Source organism: Hibiscus syriacus, unplaced genomic scaffold (genome assembly GCF_006381635.1).
Source record: "Hibiscus syriacus cultivar Baekdansim isolate YM2019G1 unplaced genomic scaffold, ASM638163v2 tig00110162_pilon, whole genome shotgun sequence".
NCBI lineage: Eukaryota > Viridiplantae > Streptophyta > Magnoliopsida > Malvales > Malvaceae > Hibiscus > Hibiscus syriacus.
The window spans coordinates 835,002-846,732 of NW_024062609.1; the positions used below are offsets into that span (position 1 = coordinate 835,002).

The window sequence follows — 11,731 nt, forward strand, 5'->3', positions numbered from 1 at the left end:
ATTGTGAATCAACACCCATTTTTTTCTTCATATCCTAAAAATTCCATATTTTTTTGCATATCCCATAGACAAACAATCTGGATCAACCTGAAATTTTTTAGAAGCTCCATTTATATATTCAAACCTAGGACTTGTCTTAAATTTACCACCATGAAAATATTGCAACACATATACTGGATCAAACATATGGAGCTTTGCTATCACATGATAACAACAAAAAAAGTACACAAGTAAACACACATGAATCACATGTCAAAATTTTACAAATGTGCTAACAAACAATAAAAACTTCACATAGACAAATAGGAACCACATGCTATCACATTTTATCAAATCTTTACTTTTACCATCAAACCTAAACAATGAAACACTAAATAAAGATATATACAAAATAACAGTCAAACATTCACAAATAGTAAAACTACATTAGCAATTACAATCAAACAATGTTGTTCATGCATATTACCTTGATGCTTTTATATTGATGCCAACCACATGAACATGTGAGATCAAGAATAAAAAATCGTTAGTTTTCTCAAAGTAATACTAATAATCTATAACAAACATAAAAATACTAAAGTATTTGGGAAAAAGTTATACATTTTTAAAGTGGGCATCCCTCATACTCAAATATCAAAACATGAGATTTTAGGGCTCTACTTCCTTCGAATAACGACAAGGATCTACTTTCTTCCAATTTCAAAAAATGAAAATCCCTAAAAAGTTTTGCTAAAACTTATTGATTTTAGGGCTCCACTTCCTTTTGAATGTTTTCACTTTTCCTTGTGAGGTTTATATTTTCGGTTTCCTGACTGAGTTTTTCACAAAAGCAACACTAGATTATGGATTTTAGAACAGACACATATTGGGTTTTAAGTCTGACTTCTGAATGAGTTTAGAACAAAGGTTTACTAAAAACAAGGATTTTAAGTTTCTTCACTAGGTTTTCACTTCATTTTTTCGACAAAAGCAAGAAAAGATTATGGGTTTCTTGACCGAGTTTCAAGAAGAAAGAAATTTTCAGACGAATGATTTTGACAATTAAGTTTTTTGATTCAAGGATTTGTTTCCCGATTTTCTAGGATGCAATGCATGGCGTGTATGTAAGTTTCATTTAGGTTTCCTGTAAAAATTAATTTATTTGTTATTAATTTTTTAATTTTCCTAGTTAGCAATTTTATCCTAGTCATAGCCTAATAATCAACAAAAAAGGGGTTAGAGAGCTTAATGTTCCACGTCGTCAAAAACTAACGACCCGTCGGTTAGAGATGAAAATCGTCGGTCAAATGATCATATTAAGTTTTTTTTTCTAAACTGGAGGGCAACATTGAGAGAGAAAAAAAATGAAGAGACACATTGCGGTTTTTTTTTTCTTGAAAAGTTGAGGGTCTGATATACCTTTTGCCTTCTTATAATTATTATAAGCAAACTGAGACGACTTGTTTTAATTAAAAGAAAAATAGTAGTTTCTCGAGTACAATAATGCCTATGCCAATGCCTTGCCCATTCAGTAAAGCATAACGAGTTCATGACTTTAAACAATTTTCAATTTTTATTTACTTTAAATTTTCTTAAAAAAGTAAATATTTTATGTCCTTTGCATGAAAATAATAACTCTTAAAAACATAATAAATTGAATAAAGTTTTCTTTTCCCTATTTTGCGTAGATTTTTACAGGGTTAAATGAAATTCAATGCCTGCCTTCTACTTTATATGGCTGCCTCAAATTTTGCTTGGTATTGTGATGAAAGTATGCATGCTAAGGTATTGAGTGATTGTTTGGCCAAAAAAACAACAGGCAGTTTACAATGTAGGAGAAAACAGCATTTTATGATCTAGAATTACAGAGAAGCAGTGGATTCAAAGAAACCATTTTTTTCAGCAAGAACCGAGTGGTATGTTTGAAACATGTCAATGAAAAAGGGGAAATGTATTAATACAATACAATGTAAATAACTTTTCGCAGAAATCAGATCAATTGCAAAGCCATTGTGGCTCACTTTCTTTTAGCTTCAGTTGATGTAGTACTTCTCAGCTTTAGTGACAAAATAGCTCAATAGGGTGGCGGAGGATAGATTCCGGCTGGGGCTGTAACAATCATCACAAATTCAGATAAAGTAAAAAAAAAATCAAGATTGACAGAAGTGCACAAGCGATAGCTAAGCAGAAATGTACCTGGTGGATAGCAAGGTGAAGGCTGAGGAGGAGGTGGGTATACTTGTGGAGGATAAGTATAACTTGCAGGAGGATAGCCAGCGTATGGAGATGGTGGATATGTTGTTGTTGTAGTAGGAGGATACGAATTGTAAGAAGATAGGCCGAGGGCTGCATATGGCATCGGAGTCGGATATGGAGCTGCTGGTGGATGAGCATACGGTGTGACCTGGGCTAAGGGGGCAGATGGTGCATATCCTGGAAATGACGGAGCTCCTTTTGTCATCCAGTTTTGCGGTTGCTACAATTGAAAACCATGGCATGGTTACTCGGTCAGGCTATACAACAGGATATCAATGATATATGGAATGGAACTTACTCTTGCATTGGGGTAGTACATTATTAGTCTAACTTCTCCTGAATGTCTGTAGCAAAAGAAATCAATCGGAGATGTACGAGGCTATGGTTATAATATATACCAAACCTTGTATTTAACTAACCTGCCAGTTTTGCTTTGAAGAGGCCAGGTGCAATCTTCAAAACCTTGGGACAGAACTGTGTGGAGTTGAATCCTGTAAAGCAAGTCATAAAACTGGATTTAGCTACAGGGTTTAGGGAATTTTTTGTTTTAATTAAATGGAAAGAGTGAATCTTACCTTCCACTGCCGATAAAATCATCGGCGACGAGAGTGTTGCTGTTCCAAACCCCACATTCAACTCCCTGAGGCCTTCAATAAGTGTGAAAATGAACTTCTCTTGAAAAGTAGGATTCCTCCCTCCATCTAATTACAAGATTCGTCAACTCGGGAGATTTATCACTTGAAAATGATGTCATATTAATTAGCAAATCAAACACCAAAAGAGACAGATTAATTACCTGTGCAGGTTTTGGTTCGATACTTGGCACTCCCATAATCTAGACATACATAAGGATCCTGTCTCGATACCCATTCCTTGTCTTGCAAGTTATAACATCCAACAACTGCATAGGGAATATTAGAATAAGAACTCGAAGCAGTGAAGACGATTAGGAACTGAGGTTAAATCAAATGTATCACTATCATACCTGTAACCTCCAAAGTCAGGCCATGGATTCCGAGATCGACATGATCGCAAGCGTGAAACCACTGTATCCCGATCTAAATCCTTGGTGTTACTTTGAAAATATACAAAGTATTAATTCCTACTACCAGTAGCATTTATAGGGATGAACGAAACAATCTCTATTAGCAAAAGGTTGACTGAACTCTTCTAGTCATCCAGGTGAGCTGTATTAACCATGGGGTGCTTTGGATTTTTAATGGAGAAACCAACCAACTTGCGGAAGTGTGAAGGAATAGGATAAGCATGCCATTGCGCGTTAATTGAGAAGAAAAATCTCCAATGCATGCTAATGCAGTAAAGTTTAGTAAACAATTACGGCCTCATGAAATGTTCACAAATTTAGTCATTTTAAAGATTAAATTCTATTCCAAATTGTAGATTGGTGAAAGTCACGGAGAAAAGGGGGGAGGGGGTATCTTACTCCTCCAGAGTTGACAATGAAGCGCTTCGCGTAAACTCGTTCTAATGGGGGAAGTCAATGGTTCTGTTGCCAACAACGTGCCAACTCAGTTTTGTTAGCTGATTCTGGTATTGACTTTCAGAGATGTTGCTAGGCATCCGACTGCCTTATCTTCATAAATCATGACCATGTCAAATCTAATAATTAATCACTATAATTATAAGCTAAAATAATAGTAGCATTTATGCAGGTAAGTTTAAACAACCAGCGAGTAAAAGAATAAATGCTCTGGGTCGAAAGAGTTGCCGAGTGACCCGACTGGGGCTTCTTTAGACTTGGGCCATTCTTGTCTGGGCTAAGCAGAAACTTGAAAGCTCAAAACTTGGCCTTCGCTTCTCCTCAGCCTGTTTTGGTTCAGAGGGAGGAAATCAATGACTGTCTCTGGGAGTAATGTTAATAAGAAGAATTTTCCTTCTTTCTTTGCTTCCTGTGTCTTTTCTTATTTTCTACCGTCGCAATTAGTAATCTAACAAAGAGTAGAAACGTGTCTTAATCATGCAAGATTTTTGTTGATTTGGACCTCTCAAAGACGGACGAGGACATGGTTTGAATTGTGAAGCTCAACTCATTAGTCATTAGGATAATCAAACTATATTATCATCAAAAGATATGATTTCTCTTCCTTTTGCTCATTCTTCTTATGTTCATGTCTGTGAAACATTAGAATTATTTAATAAGATGTAATAACCTTCGAACAGGAAGAATAAAAAACGGAGGTTAACATAGGCTGCATTGACCATGCATAATTATATTCAGTTCAAACTCCATAATTTGTTGAATTCATATATTTCAAATATTATATCTTCATCTTCGAATTTAAAATCATGCAAAACTGTTCAAATTAGCATAAAGGAAAATATTAAACTGATATAGAACCAACCATAAGAGAAGGATAGGATTGACAGATCAATTCTGGAAAGTTGTTGCAAAATGATGATTTATTATTGCTTAAATTATGTATTATTTTATTATTAATTACTCATTGATTAGTTATTTTAAGTTGTTAATTTGGACTTTTTTCGTTCATAACGTAGGACAATAGATTCTAAATTTTTTGTTAAAATTGATGAAATTGTGCAATTTTTTTATTTTCTGGAGTCATGACTGGATTTGTGGGCATGACTTGAGACATGACGCATCTGATATGGCGTCCAGTCAGCAACTTGGAGGGAACAGGAGATTCAGCTGCATTTTTCAAATTTAAATTAGGATTTATTTTTAATTTTAGGAATTATATTTCATTATTATATTTTAGTTTGAATATAATCTTTTAAGGTTGTTGAGGACTATAAAAGCCTCAATTCATCATTGAGATCATTCACTCTTGAATTCTCTTGTTTCTTTCTTTAGTTTTGTAAAGTTTTAATTTTTCTTTTACTTTTCTTTCTTTTATTTTTTTTAAAGATTTTCTTTTAAAAATGCTAAGTACGATTTCTATCATACTTAGCTAAGTTTTTTATAGCCAAAGGTTGAAGCGATGACTCAATTCCTAACATGAGAATTGAAAAGTACCTCATACCCTTTCGGGTTAAATTCTCAATTTTCTGGAAACTAGATTGGTGATCGGTCTTTCTTAAAATCAAAACGTTTTCACTTCAAAAAAATTTTTGGCTTGGATGTTGTGATGGATTAACGTTGGGATTATAGAATCAATTGATTTGAATTCCCTTGAACACACTTAGAGATGGCACGCGAAGGGAAATTGGGATCAAGTTCGACTTTCATAGATAAAACATAATTCGAGTCGGGTTTTTTCAAGTGCTTTAGAACTATTTTGAGTTAATAATGATAGTTGAAGTTAATCTGAACAAGGATTGCGATTAGTAAAATAGATTTGGAAAATCAATCACCAAAGAGGAAAATGAGCTACAAGAATTGAACCTTGTGGATTCAAACCATCATTTAACCGGAGGAAAATCTTATTCAATGATTGATTAGAATTTGAGGCAAAGCGAAAGCTTGAGGCTGTTTTTAATCATCTTGAATTTTTACATTTTCTTTTAATTTCTTTCAATCTTTATATTTTTTATAATCTTTCAAACCCCCCATTTTTCTTTTACTTGTTATTATTTGACTATTTCAAAAATCAATAACAACCAATTCAGAATCTTCCTTAGTCCCTGCGAATCGACCCTTACTCTCCCTACTTCATTGCCATACATCCCCGTGTGGAGGGCACTTTGGTGGGATGAGGACTGTTGTAAAGGTCCTCCATTCCACCTTCTACGGCCTACCTTATTCAAGAATGCACATGACTTCTATAAGTTATGTGATCGTTGTCAGCGCACTGGGAGCATATCGAAGAGAAATAAGATGCTATGGCAAAACATTTTGGAAGTTGAGCTCTTCGATGTATGGGGGATCGATTTTATGGGACATTTCCTATCGTTCTTTGGTGATTTGTACATACTCTTGGTAGTATACTATGTTTCCAAATGGGTTGAACTCGTGGCCACATCTCACAATGAATCCAAGACCGTATTGAAATTCTTGTACAAAAACATATTCACGCGTTTTAGAGCACCACGAGCAATTACCACTGATGAAGGTACTCACTTCGACAACAAATTAATTTCCAAGGCTTTGATGAGATACTGGGTGTGTCATATAATTGACATGGCATATCATCCCCATACTAATGGGCAGCCTGAGGTCTCTAATCGCGAGATCAAGCAGAATCTTGAAATGGTGGTCAACTCAAAGCGCAAAGATTGGTCGTCGATGCTCAATGAGACATTGTAGGCCTACCGTACAACATTTAAAATGCCACTCGGAATGTCTTTATTCAAGTTAGTTTATGGAAAGACGTATCATTTTCCCGTGGAATTAGAACACAAAGCATTTTGGGCCATTAATAAACTAAATATGGATGCGTAACTTGCTGGAGAAAGAAGATTGTTAGAGCTTAATGAAATGGATGAACTTAGAGCTCAAGCGTATGAAAATGTCCGCCTTTACAAAGAAAATACGAAAAATGGCATGACAGAAAATTTTTGCCTAGGTAATTTTTTCCTGGACAATAAGTATTGCTTTATAATTCACGACTCAAGCTATTTCTAGGCAAGCTGAAATCTTGATAGTCAGGATCGTTCATCGTACATCGAGTCCATAGCCGTGGCGTAGTAGAAATTAAGAACATGTATGATGGGTCAACCTTTAAGGTGAATGGTCAACGACTAAAGGCGTACAATAGAGCACCCATCCTGCGTGATAAATTGACGTCGTTAGTTCACGATGCCCAAGAGTTTGCCTTTCTTCCCTGAACAAATTTGGTTGCATAGGCAACAAAAATTTTTACTATGTACATAAATAATATGTTTTTATTTTATTTTACACGAGTTGTATACTTTTATTTTATTCTCTAGTTTTATTTCTTTTTGCAGCAAGGATACACGTGGTAGCGTAGGGTTTGTGCTCATGCATGGAAGGAGGAGAAACCCTAGAATAATGGTTTTGGTGGCACTTTTGAGAGGGAAAAATATTTTCCTTTATTATATTACTTTTAGTCAAATCAAATATCTTCCCCATTAATATAATATCTATTTTCCCTTTATTGATTTATTATTTTACCCCTAAAAAACCACCCATTACCCAAATATTTCTCCAAAACCGCCTAATTCCTCTTTCTCCACACCGTTCACTCATTTTCAACTCAGTCTTCTTCATCTTTTCTTTCCTTCGATTTTACACCTTTCACCAAAACCCTCCATTACTGCCATGAAAATCCTTTGTTCTTTCCCTAAATCTATCACAACAAACATCATGGCCTGATCCAAGAAGAATCCAGGTGCTTCTACATCCTCTGTCGCGGCTACACGTTTCGATCGCTTCCAAACTGCCAAGGCTGAGGCAAAGTTCAAGGCCCTGCAGAAGCGACAAGTTTACTTGGAGGGTGACTTTGTCTTCCCTAAGGCTGGAGAAGAACCGTTTAGGCTGGAAATAATGAAAATTGTTCGAAAGCATAAGTGGGAGAAATTCGCCCGGCACCTAAAGGCAGTGGCGCCGACAATTGTGCGAGAGTTTTACGCCTACCTAGGTGACCCATCCTAGCATTTTGTACATTATATGGAAATCCATATAGTTCACTCACTCGGTCTTAAACTAATACTTTAAACTTGACAAGGTGAAAGAACAACATACAAAAATTCTTGCCGAGACAGATTAATAAACATACGATGGTGTGTTGGAGGATTTGTGTTTTGAATGGGCAAAGTTTGAAGGGAATGAGCCTAACCGTAAGTGTATGGATCGTCGAGCCCTTAAGCCAGTATCCAAATTATGGAACCACTTTTTGAAAGACAGACTGATGCCTCACACAACACGATAATATTGGTAAGGCGATTGATGTTGCTGCACTTTATCATTTACGGGCGTACGATAAATGTGGGTGAGATAATTTTTGAGCAGATCCACGAGTGTGCAAAGAGGACCCGAGGTAATATACTCTTTCCCAATTTAATAACAGCTTTGTGCATGAAGAAAAAATTCCCTAAGGAGCCTTTCGAGGACTTTATCAAGTTGAAGGAAAGCATCACCAAAAGAAAGATGCCCGAGCTGATGAGTTTTGATGATAACGCTCCGCAAGAGGAATGACAGCAATGGTCACATCCACTAGGGAGACACGAGAGATGTTGGAGCGTTTGGAAGGTTACATGCAGACCTTCTTCAACTATGCCAAGGCTAGGGATACCTAGATGAATGTTTTCTTCAAGGAACGACTTCTAGTTACCAAAGAAGACCTGCCATATTTTCCCGATGAAATCCTACGCCAATCGCTACCTACAGGAGGCAATACAATTCATGCCTTGGCACAAAATGTTCCACCCGAGTCCCTCATAGATGTCACTCCTCTTGTCATGCATGTCTCCCCCATCCATGAAAAAGGCTACGACCAAACATATGGTTATCTCAGCTCCTCCCCCTCATCTTCTTTCTAGAACACTCGCGAAATCCTACCAGAATTCTTTGATGATGATGATTTTATTCAGTACCTGACCAACCTACTACTGAACAAGTATTTGAACATCCACCGGATCTTAATGTTGAACCAACTCTTGACCCTGAAGCAAGTCAACCTCAAGAAGTCCCTACTGAGCCCTCGCATACCGAGGAGATGCCATCATCTACTAGTCCCCCGAGTATGCGACATTGTCTCAATCGCACAGTTGGTCGTATTGCTATGTCATCTCCTTCTTCGTTTCCTTAATGAGACACTAGATCTGAAAAAACCCCTCCTCTCCAACGTCGCAGAACCTGCGCGTCTAGTCAAGCCTTTCCACCACAATAAGGTAATTTTTCTTCATTTGCATTTGCATTAGCAATTTAGAGTATTTTTCATTACGTTAATATTCATGCATTGAGGACAATTCATCCCTCAAGTTTGGGGGAGGTATTGTACTCCATACTTAGTTTTTTCATTCTTGATAATAATTGGTTGAAAATTTTGTTGTCATGATATGAGTTTCATTAGGATAGTTGTTGGAAAAAGTTGATGATGCCTGATGATGAAAGAAAATTTTATTGCCTAGGCCATAATTATTTTACATGACTGTTGAAGGCTAGAATCGACCTTAGGACTTGATTCTTTGTGACTCTTTGAACATGATTGTATGTTTTCTCTGCTTAAGGTGCTTAGAAATTTTTTAGGAAATAACATTTTTCGTGTCGTGCCAATAAATGTTTGAAAGGCTAAATTGAACTCCTTAATATTTTGAATTGTGTGAATTACAACAACAAAAAATGCCTCGACATAACTATAGAGGGACACTCCTCTATGTGTTGGCATAGCCTGGAAAATTTCTTAAATAAATGGTTGCCTTAGCATATGAGTGAATGAAAGTAGTCACAGGATGACTCTACCTGACTAGGTCGAGAGTGGAAGGTATGCTCCCTCTCATTTAGACTGTGAGATAGTAGTTGTGATGAGCTGACTCCCCTTGAAGTATGCATAAAAAACGTTGAAGTTACATGTTGAATAAATAGGAGTGAAACTATGCTTGATGAATAATTCGATTCATTGACAAAATAGAAGCGCTTATTTATGAGTTTTCTAACTATGTTAAAGCATATACTACTATACAATCACACACACACACCAACAAAGAATCCTGACCTAGGAAACGTACTTGACTTCTCGTACAATCTACCATGTTGAGGCTAAACTTTTTGTTGAGGGATAAAATTTTAAACCATAGGATTGTCCTAATTTTTTTGCTTTGCCATGGTAATTTATTTCTCTACTGCTTATTATCAATTGCTTGAGGACAAGCAATAACTTAAGTTTGGGGTGTGATAACTTCGTAAAAAAAACTATGTTTTCTGTCTTTTTACTTAAGTTATTGTGTGTCTAAAATCGTTGTCATAGCATTTTAGTTGTATTTAGGTCATATTTGCATATGGTTGATAAGTTTTACCTAAGAAAGATTTATTTGGCTTAACTGATGCTGTTGAGGAAGAAGGTTCTTTGTTGGATGTGTTGATAAAAGAAATAACTAAGGAAGAATTTATTTGCCGAGACAAAACAATTTCCCAGGGCTAGAGGAACATAAAAAGATGATAGTGAGGAACATATTTTTTCTTGTCGAGGCAATATTTATCTTGATGATCCGATGTGGCTCAACAACTGCTGACATTATTTGCCCAGCTTCATCCTCACGTGCAATCATGCCCTCATCAAGGAAATTGATCACTTCCAGCCGTTATATCATTCATAAAATGGGTAAGTCAACGAGGGTATTTAGGGAATTTTCAAAGACACAAGACCCTAGAAATTTCCACTATTAATACCCCATTATAGCTCTCAAAAAAGGGAGACAATCAAGGAGAGGATCTACTATAGGCTTGGAGTAAGTGGTCGCATCACCTTATTTTCCACAGTTCCCTGCTCAACCGTCCTTGGTGTCCTCCATAGACGGGCTTTATCGGAGCAGCAGTCAGGCCCTCGAGACTGGATGGCCGCTGGAGCAGGCATGATGGTGGTCAGAATGTCACGGCAGAGCTCTGTTTGGGAGTGTTTCTTCATTTGTTCTTAATTTCCATTTCGCTTAAATGACTTGTACTGAATGTTTAACTTTGTATGATATTTGTCGCACTACGAACTATTTTATTTGGTGTTGGTTATTGTTTTGATGAAATGTTATTTGAATGTTAATGAATGATGAAGTTTGCTGATGCCTAATGTTGTTTTGTTCATTGTTTTAATATTTTGCCTTGACAATGTAAAAGCTTTTGAGAGATTGCCTGGTGCCTCGGTAAAACATTCTTAGACTTTGTAAGAGCATTCGAGAGATTGCCATTTTTCTAGGAATAGATGCCTAATATCGAGAGAGGTAGGGTAGATCTACGTGAACAACAGAACTAATCCGGGATGGTGAGGTTCTAATTCGCCTTAGAGATATGGAAAGGGTTTTATTCAACTAAAAGGGGTAGCTACTTGAGTAGGATAGGAAACGATTGCAGTTTACGTTGAGGGGTATTGCCACAACAACAAATTGACAAACAATGGTTGTAGTTCCTTCCGAGTAGTATTGTCATAGCAATCGTCCTTGAATACTCTAGTAATCCTGTCGGGCAGCCTAAGCATAGTGCATTAAATCATCCTTAGCGTGAAATAATTTCTCACCATAGCAAAACTAACCTAAGTGCTCCATAAGAAGTCTGATTGTGTGAGGTTTTTCCTGAATATATTAAGCTCGACGTTTCTATTTGCCTCGACTATTTTTTATTTGTTTACTCTTGCAAATTTTCCTTGCCTCAACCAAACTTTTATGCACACCATACTTCACAATATTTCTTGCCTCGACAATACTTTTAATACCATAATATTACACAAAATAATATTTTAATTTTATTGATTGATTTATCACTTACTAATAGTATTAATTTTAATACCATAATATTACACAGAATCATATTTTAAATACGACACTCATTAATAGTGTTAACTCAATTTTTATAATAATATATAAAATAGTAGTTCAAATATTATGTTCGATATTCTGACAAAATATAGTT

At 36.2% G+C, this 11,731-nt stretch overlaps 1 pseudogene; it reads right to left on the reverse strand.

The window, feature by feature from the left end:
- Positions 1 to 1,994: 1,994 nt before the first annotated feature.
- Positions 1,995 to 3,508, reverse strand: LOC120216569 (annotated as a pseudogene).
- Between the last annotated feature and the right edge of the window lie 8,223 nt (positions 3,509 to 11,731).